This window comes from Lissotriton vulgaris, chromosome 1_1 (assembly GCF_964263255.1).
Source record: "Lissotriton vulgaris chromosome 1_1, aLisVul1.2, whole genome shotgun sequence".
Lineage (NCBI taxonomy): Eukaryota > Metazoa > Chordata > Amphibia > Caudata > Salamandridae > Lissotriton > Lissotriton vulgaris.
The window spans coordinates 821,840,050-821,856,664 of record NC_141685.1 but is presented as its reverse complement, the minus strand read 5'-3'; positions in this window follow the sequence as shown (position 1 = coordinate 821,856,664).

The window sequence follows — 16,615 nt, the reverse complement described above, 5'->3', positions numbered from 1 at the left end:
TCCCCCACAGTCCACTCCCAGTGCACCGGAGACCTCAAACAGCGGGATAGTCTATCCGGTATCAGAGAAGTAATCCCAGGCCAAGGCCTTGTTAGGACTGCGGCAAGCCAATATAGGTGTCTCAGTCCCATCCCTCCTCTGCTGTTGACAAAACCTCACGTGGGCACAGCCACCGAACCTCAGGACGCAATCCAAACACCCAGGAGGTCATCCAGCCTCAGATTCCACCTCAGGTCGATGAAAGAAGAGAAAAGGTCTATGTGGAGGTATTGCCCCCAGGGGGGCATGGCCTGACACCGATGGAGACGGGAGCCTGAATTGGAGCTCCCGCCTATGATCCCCTCTCCAGCACCATCCTGCCCGCTATTGAGGGGCCCGAGCACAGTGACCGGCCCTGGGGGTGTCGGAACCTCGGGGCGCTGGGGGCACACGTTATAGATGTTTGGCAGCCCTCCCCTGGACTAATTGAACTGATGGACCTGCAAATCCACGTACCGTACAAAATGGCGGCCATGCTGCGATAACGGCCGGAGTCCGATGCTGCGCAGATGGCAGTGGATGGCTTCCTGTTGCCCGCCCTTATTTGCGGCTAAGGAAAAACGGACAGTGGACACCGACGGAGGCGCGAGCCGGGAACACTACAAGTAAGGGGAAAGCTGTATGCGAGGATTGAGAGGAGCCTGGGGCCTGATGCATAATAGCCCACAAGCTAGAAAGCTACCCTCCCGACCCTGACGGGGCCCGGAGGGCTGGGGCTAAAGTAGCAAGGACTGAGCTGTCCGCGTGGCCGATTGTCAAAGCCCAGCTCACCTGAGTTTCTGTTCAGTTCTGATGGAGGTTGAAGACAGTCCGATCCCACCCTGAAACTGCTTGTTCCAACACACTAGTTTTAAAACAGTGCACTAAGAGCCAGAAGCTCAAGGGAAGGGGGCAAGTGGATAAACTAAAAAAAGAGAGACAACACCGTTCTTGCGTTTCCACTGTAGAAGAGCTGCTAAAATCTGCGGCCCTCTCTAACTTCTGTAGGAACTGGTGCCTAATGAAACATAAACAAAGAACAGATAAGTGCAACCTATCCCTAAATGTGTTCCTGACTAAACCCTAATCTTATTAGAAATTCTCTTCTAAAAGTACCTCTGGGATCCGGGTCTCAAGCTTCCAGGTGTGGAATGTGTTACTGTTCCGGAATGTGCTTTCTTTTACTGTAAAACCTCTGTAAAATCAAACGAATATCATTATCGGAATTACCAACGTCTAACATTCACCTTAATATAACTAAAGCCTAAATTCTTAACAACAAACTCACTTTTCACACATTTCCAGACTTTTTATAAAACAAATACTGTACTTTTACATCAAAATACAGCAGGCAATTTGTGCAAGTCCTTGATTTACTGTTTGCCTTGCTGTCAATGGTTTCCTCTGTTCGATTCTTAAAAAAGTTCCATGTAAGACAATGTTTATTTCACTAAGTTCCACAAAGTATTCTTGTAACAAAGGGTTTGAACCACAAAGTTCGTGGGAGATATCTTGTTCCAAATTGTCTTTATATGAATCCAGAAATCGCCGATAAAGTTCTTTCAGGTAATAAAAGGTTTTGCACTTACTTGTTGCTGAAAAGGGATACTGACCAGTCTAACTTTGACCTCTTTCTCTTTTGCAGGTCGATTGCAGTGGACAGAAGAGGGGCTGAGGCAAGAAGTTGCCTGAAACCAGAAGAAGGAAGAGCCAGAAGCCGGGCCCGTTGAAGTCAATGAAGGTCTGGAGAGAGCAGGAGTGCCAGCGCCAAAGGATCTGTTCTCAGGAAAGTGGGAGGTAGACGAGCACAAGCACTGGGTGAGGCTCAGGGGCTGCCTTTTATAGACAGGGCTGGGTGTGGTTCGAAGAGCTGGGTGTGGTTCGAAGAACTGGGTGTGGTTCTCACAAGTAGGTGTGCAGAGCTTCAGTTATTATGCTAATGAGTTGAAGTAAGTAGGGAGGAGTGTTCTAAATAAGCCTTGGTAAAAGCAAGGTCCACTGTTTTCGAAATAAGCCTTGGTAAAAGCAAGGTCCAATGTGCAAACAAGACAGCAATGTCCAAACTTGTGAATACATTGAGCAACATACACAGAAGTCTTAGGGAGGGGCTGAGATAACAAGGAAGGCTTTCAGTAGTATGTTTAAAGAGAGCTATTACAGAGACCACTAGTGCAATGAGAGGGGACATGCTCTTTGCTGTGCACAACCCCTAACAGTCGCCCCCCTCAAAGGCCCTCCTACTGGACGGGGTTTTCTGGATTTTTTAGATAAAACTGTCTAATCAACCGTGGGGCATGTACATAGGACGCTGGTTCCCATGAATTCTCAGTTTCGTCATATCCTTTCCATTCTACTAAATAAAACAGATGTCCATGAATTCTTTTTGCGTCTTTTATGCTTTTCACTTCATATTCTGGATTTCCCTTAATTGGTATGGGTGGAGTTGGTGGTTCGGGTCGGATATGTGGGTTGTACGGCTTAATCAAGGACACATGGAATGTAGCATGTACTGGGTATTCTTTTGGTAAGTCCAATTTTACTGTTACCGGGTTTACTATGGCAGTTATACTAAAGGGTCCAATGAAACGGGGTTGCAGCTTTCGGAATCCCTCTATATTTAGGTTCTTTGTGGAGAGCCATACTTTGTCACCGATTTTATACATTGGGGCTTCAGATCTGTGTTTGTCTGCTTGTTTTTTTCATGCTTTCTTTGTACTTTTTTGATAAATGTTTCCTGGCCTTGTCTTGTATGTCACCTAATCTCGTTAGTCTATCTGTTACTGTAGGCAACAGTGAATCTTCTAATAAAATGGGTATAGCTCTCGGATCATACCCCTGCATGAAATAGAATGGTGAGCAAAGTAGAGCTGCATGCTTAGTATTATTATAAACAAACTCCGCTACAGGGAGAGCTTCTAACCATTCTCTAGAATAATCAGCCAATAAACAATGTAGCCTCTGAAGTAAGGTTTGGTTCAGTCGTTCAGTTTGTCCATCTGTTTCTGGATGGAAAGCAGTGGATAATGCCACATCTATTTTCAGTTTTTCGCATCATTTTTTCCAAAATCTAGAGTTGAACTGGCTACCTCAGTCTGACACCACTTTACTTGGCAAACCATGTAAACGCCCAATTTCTCTTATAAAAATATCGGCAATTTCTGCTGCAGTTGGCAATTTCCGTAATGGTACAAAATGTGCCATTTTAGACAAAAAATCCACTATCACTAATACTGTTGTGAAGGATTTTACAGGTGGTAAACCTACAATAAAGTATACACTCACAGTGTGCCAAGTTTGTTTGGGTGAAGGCATTGGTATTAACAAACCGTCAGGGGCCTTATGAGAAGATTTCTGTCATGCACAAACTGGACAGGTAGTGAAAAATTGCTTAATGTCCTTACTCATATTGTCCCACCAAAAGTGTTTTCGCACATTTTCCAGGGTTTTTACCCAGCCAGGATGACCTGCCAACGGTGAGGCGTGATGCCAAATTATCACCTGTGTTTGTAATTCTGTGGTGGGCATTAACAGCATGTTGTCGTGATACAATAAACCTCTTTGTATTGAGTTATGGGAATCCTTTAACCAATCTTGAGGTGCCATTTGCATGTGTGCATTATATAGATCTGTGATGAAATCCTTCTGTTGTACTGGTGCCAAAGGTTTTTGGGGAGGAATAATGGGTTCTCCTATTTTGTCTTATTTCATGTCTGAGGTATGTCCGTATCTAGATAACACATCAGATTGAATTTGTTGTGCAACTGGTCTATAGGTTATAACGAAGTCAAATGTACTAAAACAAATTAACCAGCGCATCTGATGTGGAGTTAATGCTTTTAGTGATCCAAAGTACTGTAGGTTTTTATGATCAGAAAAGATGGTAACAGGGTACTTGGCTCCCATTAAAAGGTGCCTCCATTCAGAAAAGGCTACTTTGATAGCTAATAGTTCTCTTTCAGCCACAGTGTAATTTTGTTCAGCGGGTAATAACTTTTTGGAATAGAATGTAATTGGCCATCTAGTGCATCTCGCTGAGAGAGAACTCCTCCTAAAGCTACTTGTGAAGCATCCGCTTCGACAAAAAATGGCAAGTCAGGATCAGGATGTTTCAGAATTGGGGCTGAAGTGAACTTTTGCTTCAGGAGTTGAAAGTTGTGAGCCGCCTCATCAGACCAAAGAAATTGTTGCCCTTTCCGCAACAAGGTGGTTATTGGGGCCGCAATGTCTGCAAAATGAGAAATAAACCTCCTATAAAAATTTGCGAAACCCAGAAATTTCTGAACATCCTTCACAGATGATGGTTCTGGCCAATCAGTAATAGCACAAATTTTCTTTTCATCCATAATTAATCCTTGAGGTGACAGGCAGTATCCTAAAAAGTCCCCTTTGCTGACATTAAAAGTAAATTTTTCTAATTTAGCAAAGAGATGATTTTCTTTTAACTTTAATAATACTGCACGAACATGTTGGGTACGTTCTTCCGGGTTCTTATAATAAATGAGGATGTCGTCTATGTATACTATGACACACACATCCAGGAATTTGTGTAGGACCTCCTTTATAAAGAATTGAAAGGCCGCAGGGACATTACACAACCCAAAGGGCATTACTGTGTACTCAAATAGACCAAACTTTGTCTTGAAAGCTGTCTTCCACTCATCCCCCTTTTTTATTCGGACCAGGTGGTAAGCTCCCCGCAGATCTAGTTTAGTGTATACAGTAGAATGTCTTAATTGATCCAACAACACAGGTATTAGAGGAAGAGGATATTTATTTTTTATTGTAGCCTTATTTAGTCCTCTATAGTCGATACACACGCGCAGAGATTTATCCGGCTTCGGGATAAAAAAAGTGGAGATGACACCGGAGATGTGGAATGTCGGATGAACCCAGACTGTAGTAGGTCGTCTAGGTAGGTTCTTAAATATTTGGTCTCATCGTCAGTCAAAGATAATACTCTGTTATTAGGTAAAGAAACCCCTGGGATGAGATCTATCTGGCAGTCGTATGACCGATGTGGGGGTAACACACTAGCCTTCACTGGATCAAAAACGTCTTTAAAGTCAGAATATTCAGGAGGGAGACTTGGTTCGTCTTGTGTAACACTAGCACAGTGTATTACTGAGCTCTGTTCTGTACCTGCTTCTTGATAGCAATTGGTTCTACAGAATGAGGAATCCAAAGTAACTCTTCTGTTCACCCAATCAATTTTTGGGTTATGAGTTGTTAACCAGGGTACACCGAGAATCAAGCCAAAATTAGGGGTATCTATCAGATCAAAGCAATTCATCTGTGTGTGCCCGTTTTGACAGACCATGACAAGGGGACTTGTTTGTTTTGTGATTAATCCAGATGTCAATTATGACCCATCCACTGCACATACTGCTTTCGGACAAGGCTTTAGGCAAATAGGAAGACCAAATGTGTTAGCTAACTTATTATCCACAACATTTCCTGTTGCTCCTGAGTCCAGTAGGACAGGGACAGAATGTCTAACTTGGGCAGTAACAATTAAAAATATCTGAATTATGAAATGTCTAGGTATGTGCGGTACCATGAAGGCTGCAGAATAAGAGGTTTGATTAAGATGTTTTCTCAAACAAGTAACCTCCCCCCTTGTCGAGCTTAATCGTTTCCCGACTCAGTTGAGGAGATAGAGGAAACAGTACTCTTTCATGAAGTTTTAGGTTTTACTGGACATTCTCTGGCAAAATGTCCTGCCTTGCCACAATATAAACATAATTGAAGTTTTCTCCTTCTTTCTTTTTCCTCTGACGTGAGTGGACCTCTGAGGGTCCCTATTTGCTCAGGTTCAGGGAGTTTATTATCTGTGTCTTTCTTCTCATGTCTAATAAAAGTTAACCGCGATTCCAGTTTGAATTTATCTCCCTTTCTTTCTCCTAGTCAGTGTTCCAATTTCACGACTAAATCTACAAAGTCATAATCGTCTTCTTGTAAATCAACTATATGAGCCAGCGCGTCTTTTAACTCGTCTCTCAAACCTTTATAAAAAAGGGAGACACGATTTTCTTCTGGCCAGCGTGTCTCGGTGAGTAAACGATTAAAACTAGTGAGATAGGTCAATAAATCCTTGTTACCTTGTTTTAGATTTAAAAGCTCATTATTGCTTGCCTGCATAAAAGTGTGTTTTGCAAAAAGTCTGGTCATAGTACGTTTAAATTGATTCCAATTATGGAGGATGGGATCATCTCTATCCACGAAAGGAATTGACCAATTGTCTGCTGTACCGCCCAAATAAGACAAGACGAATGCCACTTTCGTAGCATCAGTAGGGAACTGTTGTGGTTTACAAACGAAGTGTAATTGACATTGATTGATAAACACATGGAATCTGTTACTATCTCCATGAAAACGTTCAGGTGCTGCTAAAGGCACAGCATTAGGAACATTAACAGTAACCTCAACTGGGGGGGGGGGGGGAGGGAAGTTGCATGTTTTGCTTGCGCCCCTGTCTCTGAGGAGGTTTTAAACAAAGGCATACAATCTGTGTTCCACTGAGATTCCCTAGGTTTATACCTGCTTAAATCCTGTTTTAAAAATGTGTTTTCCAACTTTAATTTCTCTACTTCCTCTTGCATATGTTGCAAGATGCCAGACACTGATTTATTGTGGGCCAAGTCCTCGTTTAGGGCCTGCGCCATATCCTTGGCGTCAATGCCCTCTGCTTCTTCCCCGGCATTCATCGTCCAACAGAACTGAATATTTTAAAGGCTTTTGCTTCTGTCAAAGCCCAGCTCACCTGAGTTTCTGTTCAGTTCTGATGGAGGTTGAAGACAGTTTGCCGTTTCCAGCTTCGTTTGCCAGCACGCGGGACGCTTCTGCTTGAGCGCCGACAGGGAGTGCACGCTGCTAAAATCACGTGTGACTAATGTTTCCCTTATCCTGGGACTGCCTATCAGCAATGGATTTTCAAATACAAAACTCTGACAGAGTGTGTGTAAACGACCAAACTGATACCGCGTGCGTGGTTTTATCACTCCACACTTATATTTATATTGGCACATGTTGCTAGTTACGAAGCCTAGAAACAACACAGAATACAAGTGTTGTTGTCCCTTAATCACTATCAAGACACATTAGGAGGATAACACTATTTTAACTTTGAAGAGATAATTTGCTGGACGAATATCTTTTGAGACTGAGAAGGAGGCAGAGTACCCCTGATCTTATATTGAATGATATATAATAATTGAGAACCATTGGGAAACATTTATTGTAACTGTCCTGATGAAGGTGGTCAAACATTAAACAAACCGCCGAAACGCGTCGATGCACAAGGAGTAATACGGGAAAAACAAATTAAGGAAAATTCTGAGTTTCTGTTGGAATTTAGTCCTTTACCTGTACCTCCCTTTTTTATAGGAATGTTGGATTTATTTCTTTTATAGTGTTCCGTCTTGTATATGTTTCCCATTTTTAACAAAATATAGTGTATGTTAATAAACTGTGCAGATCTACTTTTATTATAGTGTTTTCACTACTTTTTTAATATCTTTTATATTGCTTCCTTGTTATGATTTGATATTGGTGAGTTTATATGTGTATGTCTGTAAGAACCTGTTTTTCTACGGTAATTCGCCCAAAGGGAATTATATTTTCACTTTTACAGCAAAATACAGCAGGTAATTTGTGCAAGTCCTTGATTTACTGTTTGCCTTGCTGTCAATGGTTTCCTCTGTTCGATTCTTAAAAAAGTTCCATGTAAAACAATGTTTATTTCACAAAGTTCTACAAAGTATTCTTGTAACAAAGGGTTTGAACCACAAAGTTCGTGGGAGATATCTTGTTCCAAATTGTCTTTATATGAATCCAGAAATCGCCGATACAGTTCTTTCAGGTAATAAAAGGTTTTGCACTTACCTGTTGATGAAAAGGGATACTGATCAGTCTAACCTTGACCTCTTTCTCTTTTGCAGGTCGATTGCAGTGGACAGAAGACTGGCTGAGGCAAGAAGTAGCCGGAAACCAGAAGAAGGAAGAGCCAGAAGCCGCGCCCGTTGAAGTCAATGAAGGTCTGGAGAGAGCAGGAGTAACAGCGCAGAAGGATTTGCTCTCAGGTAAGTGGGAGGTAGACGAGCACAAGCACTGAGTGAGGCTCAGGGGCTGCCTTTTATAGAGAGGGCTGGGTGTGGCTCGAAGAGCTGGGTGTGGTTCGAAGAACTGGGTGTGGTTCTCACAAGCAGGTGTGCAGAGCTTCAGTTATTATGCTAATGAGTTGAAGTAACACCCATGCCTAGGGAGGAGTGCTCTAAATAAGCCTTGGTAAAAGCAAGGTCCAATGTTTTCTAAATAAGCCTTGGTAAAAGCAAGATCCAATGTGCAAACACGACAGCAATGTCCAAACTTGTGAATACTTTGAGCAACATACACAGAAGTCTTAGGGGGGGGTGAGATAACAAGAAAGGATTTCAGTGGTATGTTTAAAGAGAGCTATTACAGAGACCACTAGTGCAATGCGAGGGGACATGCTCTTTGCTGTGCACAAACCCTAACACCGATATGGCGATACGCATGGCGACCTGCACCCTTCATGGCGGAGCGGCAGAGCGGTCAAATGGCGGCTGCTTGGGGCAGGACAGAGACTGCACGGAGGAGCTTACAGGTCACCGGTGCAGGCAAGGAAAGGAACACGGAGGGGCACAGCAGGGGGAGCCTAGTGCCTGGTGTCTCACCACATAGCAGTGCAAGGCGAACAGCGACAGGAGTGGCAGATGCGAAGAGGCAGAGGCACGCCATGCCGGCGGGGCCCATGATGAGCCCTGGCGGGTGGTAGCACTGCATTAACAGCCAGCAGAGAGACTGGGGGCTGGGATTCGGCCCTGGGCAGTGCAGCTGACTGCCCTGAATCAGTGAAGGAACCGTTGTGGCGGGTGGGACTTCACGCTCGGCGCGAATGAGGCACGGCCTGGTTTGGAGGTGAAGGGCCCAAAGGCAGCAGAATCAAAGGTGGAGCTCAGTTGCTGCCAGTACGGTGGATCTGGATCCTTTCAGAGGAGGAACTAGCGAGCAAATACAGCGCGGCGGAACAGGGACAGAGCGGTGGGACTGGCCTCTGCCCCTACCATAGCGGAACAGAGCAAGACCGCGACCGACCCACCCGGTTGTTCATCACATCGGAGGCGGAGGTGGCCAGCCGCAAGAAAACCATGGGACGGACCACCAAGAGACGGGACACTGAGTCGCAAGAGGTGCCGAGAGAGGAAAGCGGGGACTCCAGTTCACGCTTGGGACCCATGAAGGAAGGGGTGATACCCCAAGTGGAGCTATCACTTCATGATATCCTGCAGGCCATAGAACGGTCGAGGATGGCAGTGGAGACCAAGATAGACACAATCTGAGAAGGACCTGGGCCTCCTACGAGCTGACCACAGCAAGCTGGCGGATCGGGTCACGGCCACGGAGGGGGAGATAGAAGGTCTGAGGACACCTGTGGCTGCGATGGCTCGCAATGTCACGGACATAGAAAAAAGAGTCCTGATCCTTGAACAACACGCAGAGGATGCAGAAAACAGGGCCCGCCGCAACAACATTAGGGTCACGGGCCTTCCTGAAAAAGTGGAGGGGAAAGACATGGTGGCGTACCTTGAGCGCTGGCTGCGTACTGTGGTGGCAGAGGAGGGGCTATCGACATTCTTTGCCTTAGAAAGGGCACACAGAGTTCCAGCCTGAGCTCCGCAACCTGGCAGGCCACCGAGGCCGGTGGTGGCCCGCCTCCTCTTATACAAAGATAGGGACCATGTACTGAGCCAGGCGCGCCTCAAAGGGCTACTTAAGGTGGATAACAGTATCGTACGGATCTTCCCAGATTTCTCTCGGGAGGTGCAACAACAAAGAGCATCCTTTACTGTGGTCAAAAGGTAACTGCGCCTGATGGGGGTGTCCTACTCTATGGTCTTTCCAGCTAAACTTCGTAAAGTGCGCTCTGGGAGCACTTTATTCTCCACCACCCCCCAGGAGGTCTGGGACTGGATTGAGGAACTGGGACCCGGAGGACCGCCGCAAAAAGGAAACACCCCGGTTGAACAGACCCTGACATGCTCTCCTGATAGAGGGACGACCTCAAAGAACCACCCGACAACGGAGGAGGCGAACTGGGCCAGAGCCAGTGCAATTGCAGCGGTAGCCTCATTGAGTGCGGCAGACACCCGAGAGCCACTGTTGCATTCTGGGGAAGAGCAGAGTGACTCAGACTCTGAAACCAGCTTGAGCTCAGTGGGGGAAGCCAGCCAGACCCTGCTGCATGTCACTCCCAGATCAGCAGATGACCTGATGTGAATTGGGTCGCCCAAGCAAGTATTGTCGGGCCTGTGTTGTGAGGAGGGGGAACTTGATGTTAATATAGCCTCACACAATGGCAGGAGTGGTCCCTTAATAACTACCCGAGACATTTACGCCGGGGGTGATCCGGGGGGCGGAGAGGATGGCTGTCCTACAGGTGGTCATTGATCTAGCCACCACTTCCGACTTTGACTGTTCAAGCACCAGTGTGCATGGTTTGGATGGGGGAGACGTTCTCACTTGTCCTGGGGAGGGGGAGTTGGATGGTTTTATCAGTTCTATTTGGGGGCACTGCTGTCTCATCCAAGGGGGCGACACAGAGTATCACGTGAAGGCTTGCATTCTACGATATGGGGCGCCAGATACCGGGGGGAGCAGGGGACGCTGGACAGAGGGTGAGCAGCTAATCTCTAATGCACAAGCAGAGTGAATACAACCTTCTCACCTGGAACATCCGGGGGATGCACTCCATGCATAAGCGGTACAAAATGTTCTCACAGCTGAATAGAGGGGGGGTCCACATAGCAATGCTACAAGAGACACATACATTAGCAGCAGAGGGGGATGCAGTACATCGTAGGTGGAGAGGACAGGCGTACTACACCACGTATTCTGCATTTGCCAGGGGGGTCTTGATTTGGATAAGGGCGAAGGTCCCCTTCCAACATACTGCCCACAAGGTGGATCCGGAGGGCCGATACATAGTGGTCACAGGACGCCTCGATGGTCAGGACATTACACTCATCAATGTCTATGGCCCAAATATAGATCAGGGGGCGTTCCTGGAGCGACTGTCAGGGACACTGGTCCCATACCTAAAGGGGGCAGTTATCATGGGGGCGACTTTAACTGTATAGCAGACCCACTCCTGGATCACTCGCACCCACCACTTAATGAAGCCTCAGCACATAGGATAACTAAGACGTTTCAGGAATGGCAATACCGTTGGGGGCTGGTAGACACATGGCGAAAGACGCATCCAGGGGACAGGGAATACTCCCACCTCTCCCACGTCCATGACCTACACGTCCGCTTGGATACCTTCTTATGTTCGCCAGATATGCACATCCGACTCCACATGACGGAATACCTCCCGCGGACGGTGTCTGACCACAATCCCTTATTAGCCCGACTGCAATGGGGACATTATCGTCAACCCATCCCCACTTGGCGCCTCAGGCGGGAGGCACTTGAGGACCAAGTGTTCCATAATGAGAATAAAGAGCACATCTTCACATACTTCATGGACAATGCACACACTACAGGCTCTAGGGTGACTGAATGGGAGGCCTTTAAGGCAGTGATTTGGGGGCGTTGCATGGCACTGTCCGTAGGGGTGAGACGTACGCTAGTGACGGACGTGGAAAGGGCAGACCGGGTGTTGAGGGAAGTGGAGTGCAGACGTCCGAATGCTCCGGACCTACAGCATGAGTTGCTCAAAGAGAAGGTGGAGGTGGCGGTACAGGAAGAGAGATTGAGGTGCTTCGATCACTGAGCCCACATGGATAGAACACATGCGGAGAGAGATAAGGCGGGCAGATTGCTGGCGTGGCTTGCTATCGCTATCTGTAGGGTGCACGCCATTCTACAGTTAACGGGTCCAGGAGGGCGACTTCTGTATTGGCAGGATGACATTAATGAGAGTTTCCAGCGGTACTATGAGCGGCTATACACGAGCACAGGCATTATGGAGGCGGGGAGGAGGAGGGGGAAGGCGGGAATACACAACAGGAAAAATGAGGAAAACCATGTCAGATGTCCGGCTGGGTAGGTGGCGGCCGAGGGGGTGAAACTAGGGTCAGGCTCCTCTTTAGCTGCATATGACAGCTCCACCGGGCATCAGCCAAGGTTGCTCGTGTATCGAGGTGAGCACAAACAGTTTTGACGCCCATGGGATGTCGTCAAAGGTCCAACAGAAGCTCAGAGGAACGTTTTATATAGGGCTGGCTAGACCCGTAGGTATCAGAGCACTTTACATTAGGGTACACAATGTTACAGAGAATGAAAACAAATACACATTATGTCAAAAATCAAGCAACAAATTGGGAGAGGAAAGAAAGGTGAGACACATAGAGAGGAGGGGGGAAAGTGGGGAGTGTGAAGGGGATGATGAAGGAAAAGATGGCAGGAGAGACAAAAGGAAGTCTGCCCAAAGACCGACTCGGTAAGTGACGTCAGAGGAGGGAATCCACACCCCATCACCCCAATAGCTAAACAGGTAGCTCCATCGGGCATCAGTCAGATTGCTAGGGCTCAATTGATGAGGGAAAGTTGCCAGAAGAAAGTCCAGTGGATAGACAGGGTGGGAACTATGAGCAAGGACGGGTGAGCGCAAAAGTCAATAGCTGCAAAGAGGAGAAGAGTAGAGAGGCGGGGTATGGTGAAGAGGAGAAGGGAGAAAAGTCTAGTAGAGAGACGCAGGAGAGTTTGCCCAAAGACCGGTTTGGTAGGTGATGATCTAGGAGGGAAATCCATAGCCCATCTCCCCTTTAGCTCGCGAGGTTGCTCCACCGGGCGTCAGTCAAAATTTCTAGGTCTCAGCTGCCGATGGAAAGATCTCAGAGACAAGTGTCATGGAGGGTGAGCATGAGCGTGGTCAGGTGAGGGCTGATCCAGAACAGGACGATGGCCAATGATTTTAGATCAGGAGAGATACTTGACCCCGTGGAACATCCCACCAGCTCAGTTTGGGAGTGCCCCGGTACCTCAGGAGTCCCTTGCGGCAGTAGTCAGGACTGGCCCAAGTCGTCATCTTGGGGACAGGCACTGCAGCAAACTCCACCTTCGCTTGAGATGCAAGCATTGTGGAAGGCGGGTATAGCATCGCTTAGGGTATTTTTTCCGAGATGAGCAGCTTTTTTACAGGTTGATATTCTCGACTTGCTTCCTGGACAGCTGCTGTAAAATCAGGATAGAAGGCGAGAGTATTGCCTTCGTGGGTGATCGTACCTTTCTCGCGCGCCAAGCGGAGTATAGCGCCATGATCTCTATAGTTCAGCAGGCGCTGTAGTCCGGTCTGGAGGGACAGTGAACGTGACAAGAGAGGTAAGGCAGCTAGATATGATAGGTTTACGGCCAGGGCCAGTATTTATAAGGTGTCCGCAGCGCCCCGCAGTCTGCAGCGTGAGTTTACTGTGTTCTGGGCTTGCCTCTAATGCCACCAGGAGGACGTGAGCCCGCGTGAGACAAGTATCCCTGCTTCAGACCACGATGGGCACCAATCTCAATCACCATCTTAGGCAGAGCAAACAGGAGTGGCAGCGCCGTCGAGCAGGGTCAACAGGGTAATGGGCCAGCGGCAGGGAGTATACGCTGTGGGGTGCAAGCAGACCGTGGTAGCACATGCACCCCCAAAAGTCCGGCAATGTCACAGCAAAAGCATTGCCCCTTCTCTGTGCTCAGTAAGGGAAATCAGATGGCCCTCTGGAAGCAGCAGGAAGAGGCCCGCCAAGAATCAGACACCAGGCATGCAGGTCTCCCGTCGCTGATCAAAAGCACCGCCAAGCTCCACTTGGTGCCCGATAATGCCTTTAGAGAACGATTCCGCAAGGCAGGTATCGACGGAGGCCCTTTGGATGTGGTCGGATGAGGCCGCGTGGAACTAGGTTCATCCACACAAGTAGGGTAGAATGTTTATTGGAACAAGTGGGACAAGGCAAGGTGATAGGAATGTTGTGAATCCTTGCAGATTCTGAAAGTTTACATCACAGAAATGCAAGGAGAATGTGCGATTTTAGGAAAAGTTTGACGTTTGCTTTCTAGGAGCAGGTGTGAGGCTCAAGGGGTTACGTAACCGGGACACAGTAGCAGCTCCTTGAGGGAGTGCTGCGGGGCGGTGGGACAGGGGAGGAGCAGGGTGGGGGGTATTACACTCCGGAATTGGGGCGAACGGAGTTGAGTAAAGAAATAAATAAATAAAATGAATTACATTGTGATGGCTTCAACGCCACATTGGTGATGCAGTGTGCAATGCAATAATGTAATTCGTTTTATTTCTTTACTCAACTTCGTTCGGCACAATTCCGGAGTTTACTACTCCCTACACTGCCCCTCCCCCACCCTGCCCCACCGCCCCGCAGCACTCCCTCGAGGAGCCGCTACTGCAGAGACATGACCCATATTCTGTAATCCAGAAGATAGGACTGCCTGTCAGATGGCAACACCCCTAATGTCCACCAAATTATTTGTGTCTTTGATGTGCATTTATTGAAATCATCAGGGTATGAGCCTGATGTAACAGAGTGAAACCGACACATGTTTCGCTCAGAGTGGCTGGCATGCCTAGGGATTTCTCAAGGCAAGGAATTAAAAATACAGAGTTCCAATCGTATTTGTGGCATAATTTCAAATGAAAGATCCAAAAAAGCGGTCTCTGCGTTCAGTGGCCACTTTTTCAAATTTTCCAACGGTGATGGATTAAACCCAGATCTGTTGACTGGGTGTGAGTGTTTGATTGGTTCAGATGCTCCGTCCATCACCACCCCCTTTTGTACCGCTTTGTTCGCCATAAGTTGGCAGGGTATGCTCAGATTGAGTCCCTTGCTCACTTTGCCACTGGATTCAAGCAAGCCTGGCTGAAGACGGCTGTAAAGCCAGAAGCCGGTCCCGGGAAGCTTGAATCTGGTCAGGGAAAGGCATGGCTTGGCAGTTCGGGCAGGACTGTTCCCAGGAGGCACAGGGTCAGACTGATTTGCATGTCTGAACTCGGGTGGCAGAGTGGGCTAAAGAACGGTGATGGATTAAACCCAGATCTGTTGACTGGGTGTGAGTGTTTGATTGGTTCAGATGCTCCGTCCATCACCACCGAGGGATTTCTCAAGGCAAGGAATTAAAAATACAGAGTTCCAATCGTATTTGTATCATAATTTCAAATGAAAAATCCGAAAAAGAGGTCTCTACGGTCAGAGGCCACTTTTTCAAATTTTCCATTTAAAGTTATGCTGAAAATACTATTGGAACACTGTTCTTTTGATTACTTGCCTTGAGAAAGCCCTAGGTGTGCCAAAGTTTGAGGTTTACAGGGCAATGTGTGTAAGAAACAGTTGTGGGATACACATGAGCCACACAACCCTGAATTTCCCAGGGGTCTCGCTTTCAGGAACGTCTAGGGTGGCAGACAAACCCAGGCCTAAATATCCCAGCTATCCCCATTGCAAAATCAGCAAATTTTTTGACAGGAAATGTTGGTCTCCATTTTGCCCTTTCTTGTTGCAGCCCTTAGGCCAACCTACACAAGAGAGGTACGATTTGTATCAGCAGATGTAGGGTAGACTGTAGTGTAGGAAATTTGAGGCTCCCTGCGGAGTCCAAAACCTTCCCTTACAGAATTGTGAGGAAACTGTGTGTTTTTAATCAGTTTGAGGTTTGCAGGGCATTGTGGGTAAGAAAAACATTGTGGTCGCCATGTGAGGTGAACCACCCAGGACTCCCATGGATGTCTAGTTTTCAGAAATGGACCAGTTTGGTAGGTGTCCCTGGGTGCCGACTGAGCTAGGGCCCAGAATCCACAGCTAGCCAAGTTTTAAAAAAAGGGGAGGTTTTGCGCGGAAAGAATTGATGTGTACATTTTGTATTTTGGGCCCTTTACTGTTGTGGGGGCTAGGCCCAACCACACAGGGGAGGTACCATTTTTATTGGGAGACTTTGGGAAGACATTGGGGGATGCTGGGTGGTTAAAGATTTGTGGCTCCAGCAGATTCCACAACTTTTTGTCACAGAAATATGAGAAAAATGTGTTTGTAGCCAAAGCTTGAGGTTTGCAAGGTCTTCTGAGTAAAACGAAATAGGAGAGAGTCACAGAGGTCCTACTACCCTAGACTTCCTTGGGTACCCAGTTTCCAGAAACATAAAAGTTTCCCAGGGTGCCGGCTGAGCTAAGGGCCAAAACCCACAACAAACCAAATTACAAAAAAGGGTTGTTTTTCAGTGGAAAACGTTGATGCGTTTTGGACTCTTTCCTTATGTGGCAGCCAGGCCCAGCCACACAAGTGAGTTACTATTTTTACCAGCGGGCAAGGAATGCTGGGTGATAGGAAATATGTGATTCCCATAGATTCCAGAACTTTCCATCACAGAACTGTGAGGAAAATGTATCTTTTTAGCCAAAATTAGAGGTTTGCAAAGGCTTCTGAGTGAAAAAAACCTGTTGAGAGCAACACAAGTCTTGCCACCCTGGACATCCTCATGTGTGTAGTTTTTATATATGTACAGGTTTGGTAGGTTTCTCTTGGTAACAGAAGAGCTAGTGCCACAATTCTGCAGCTTCCTGGAATTTGGACAAAATGTTGAGTTTTAAATA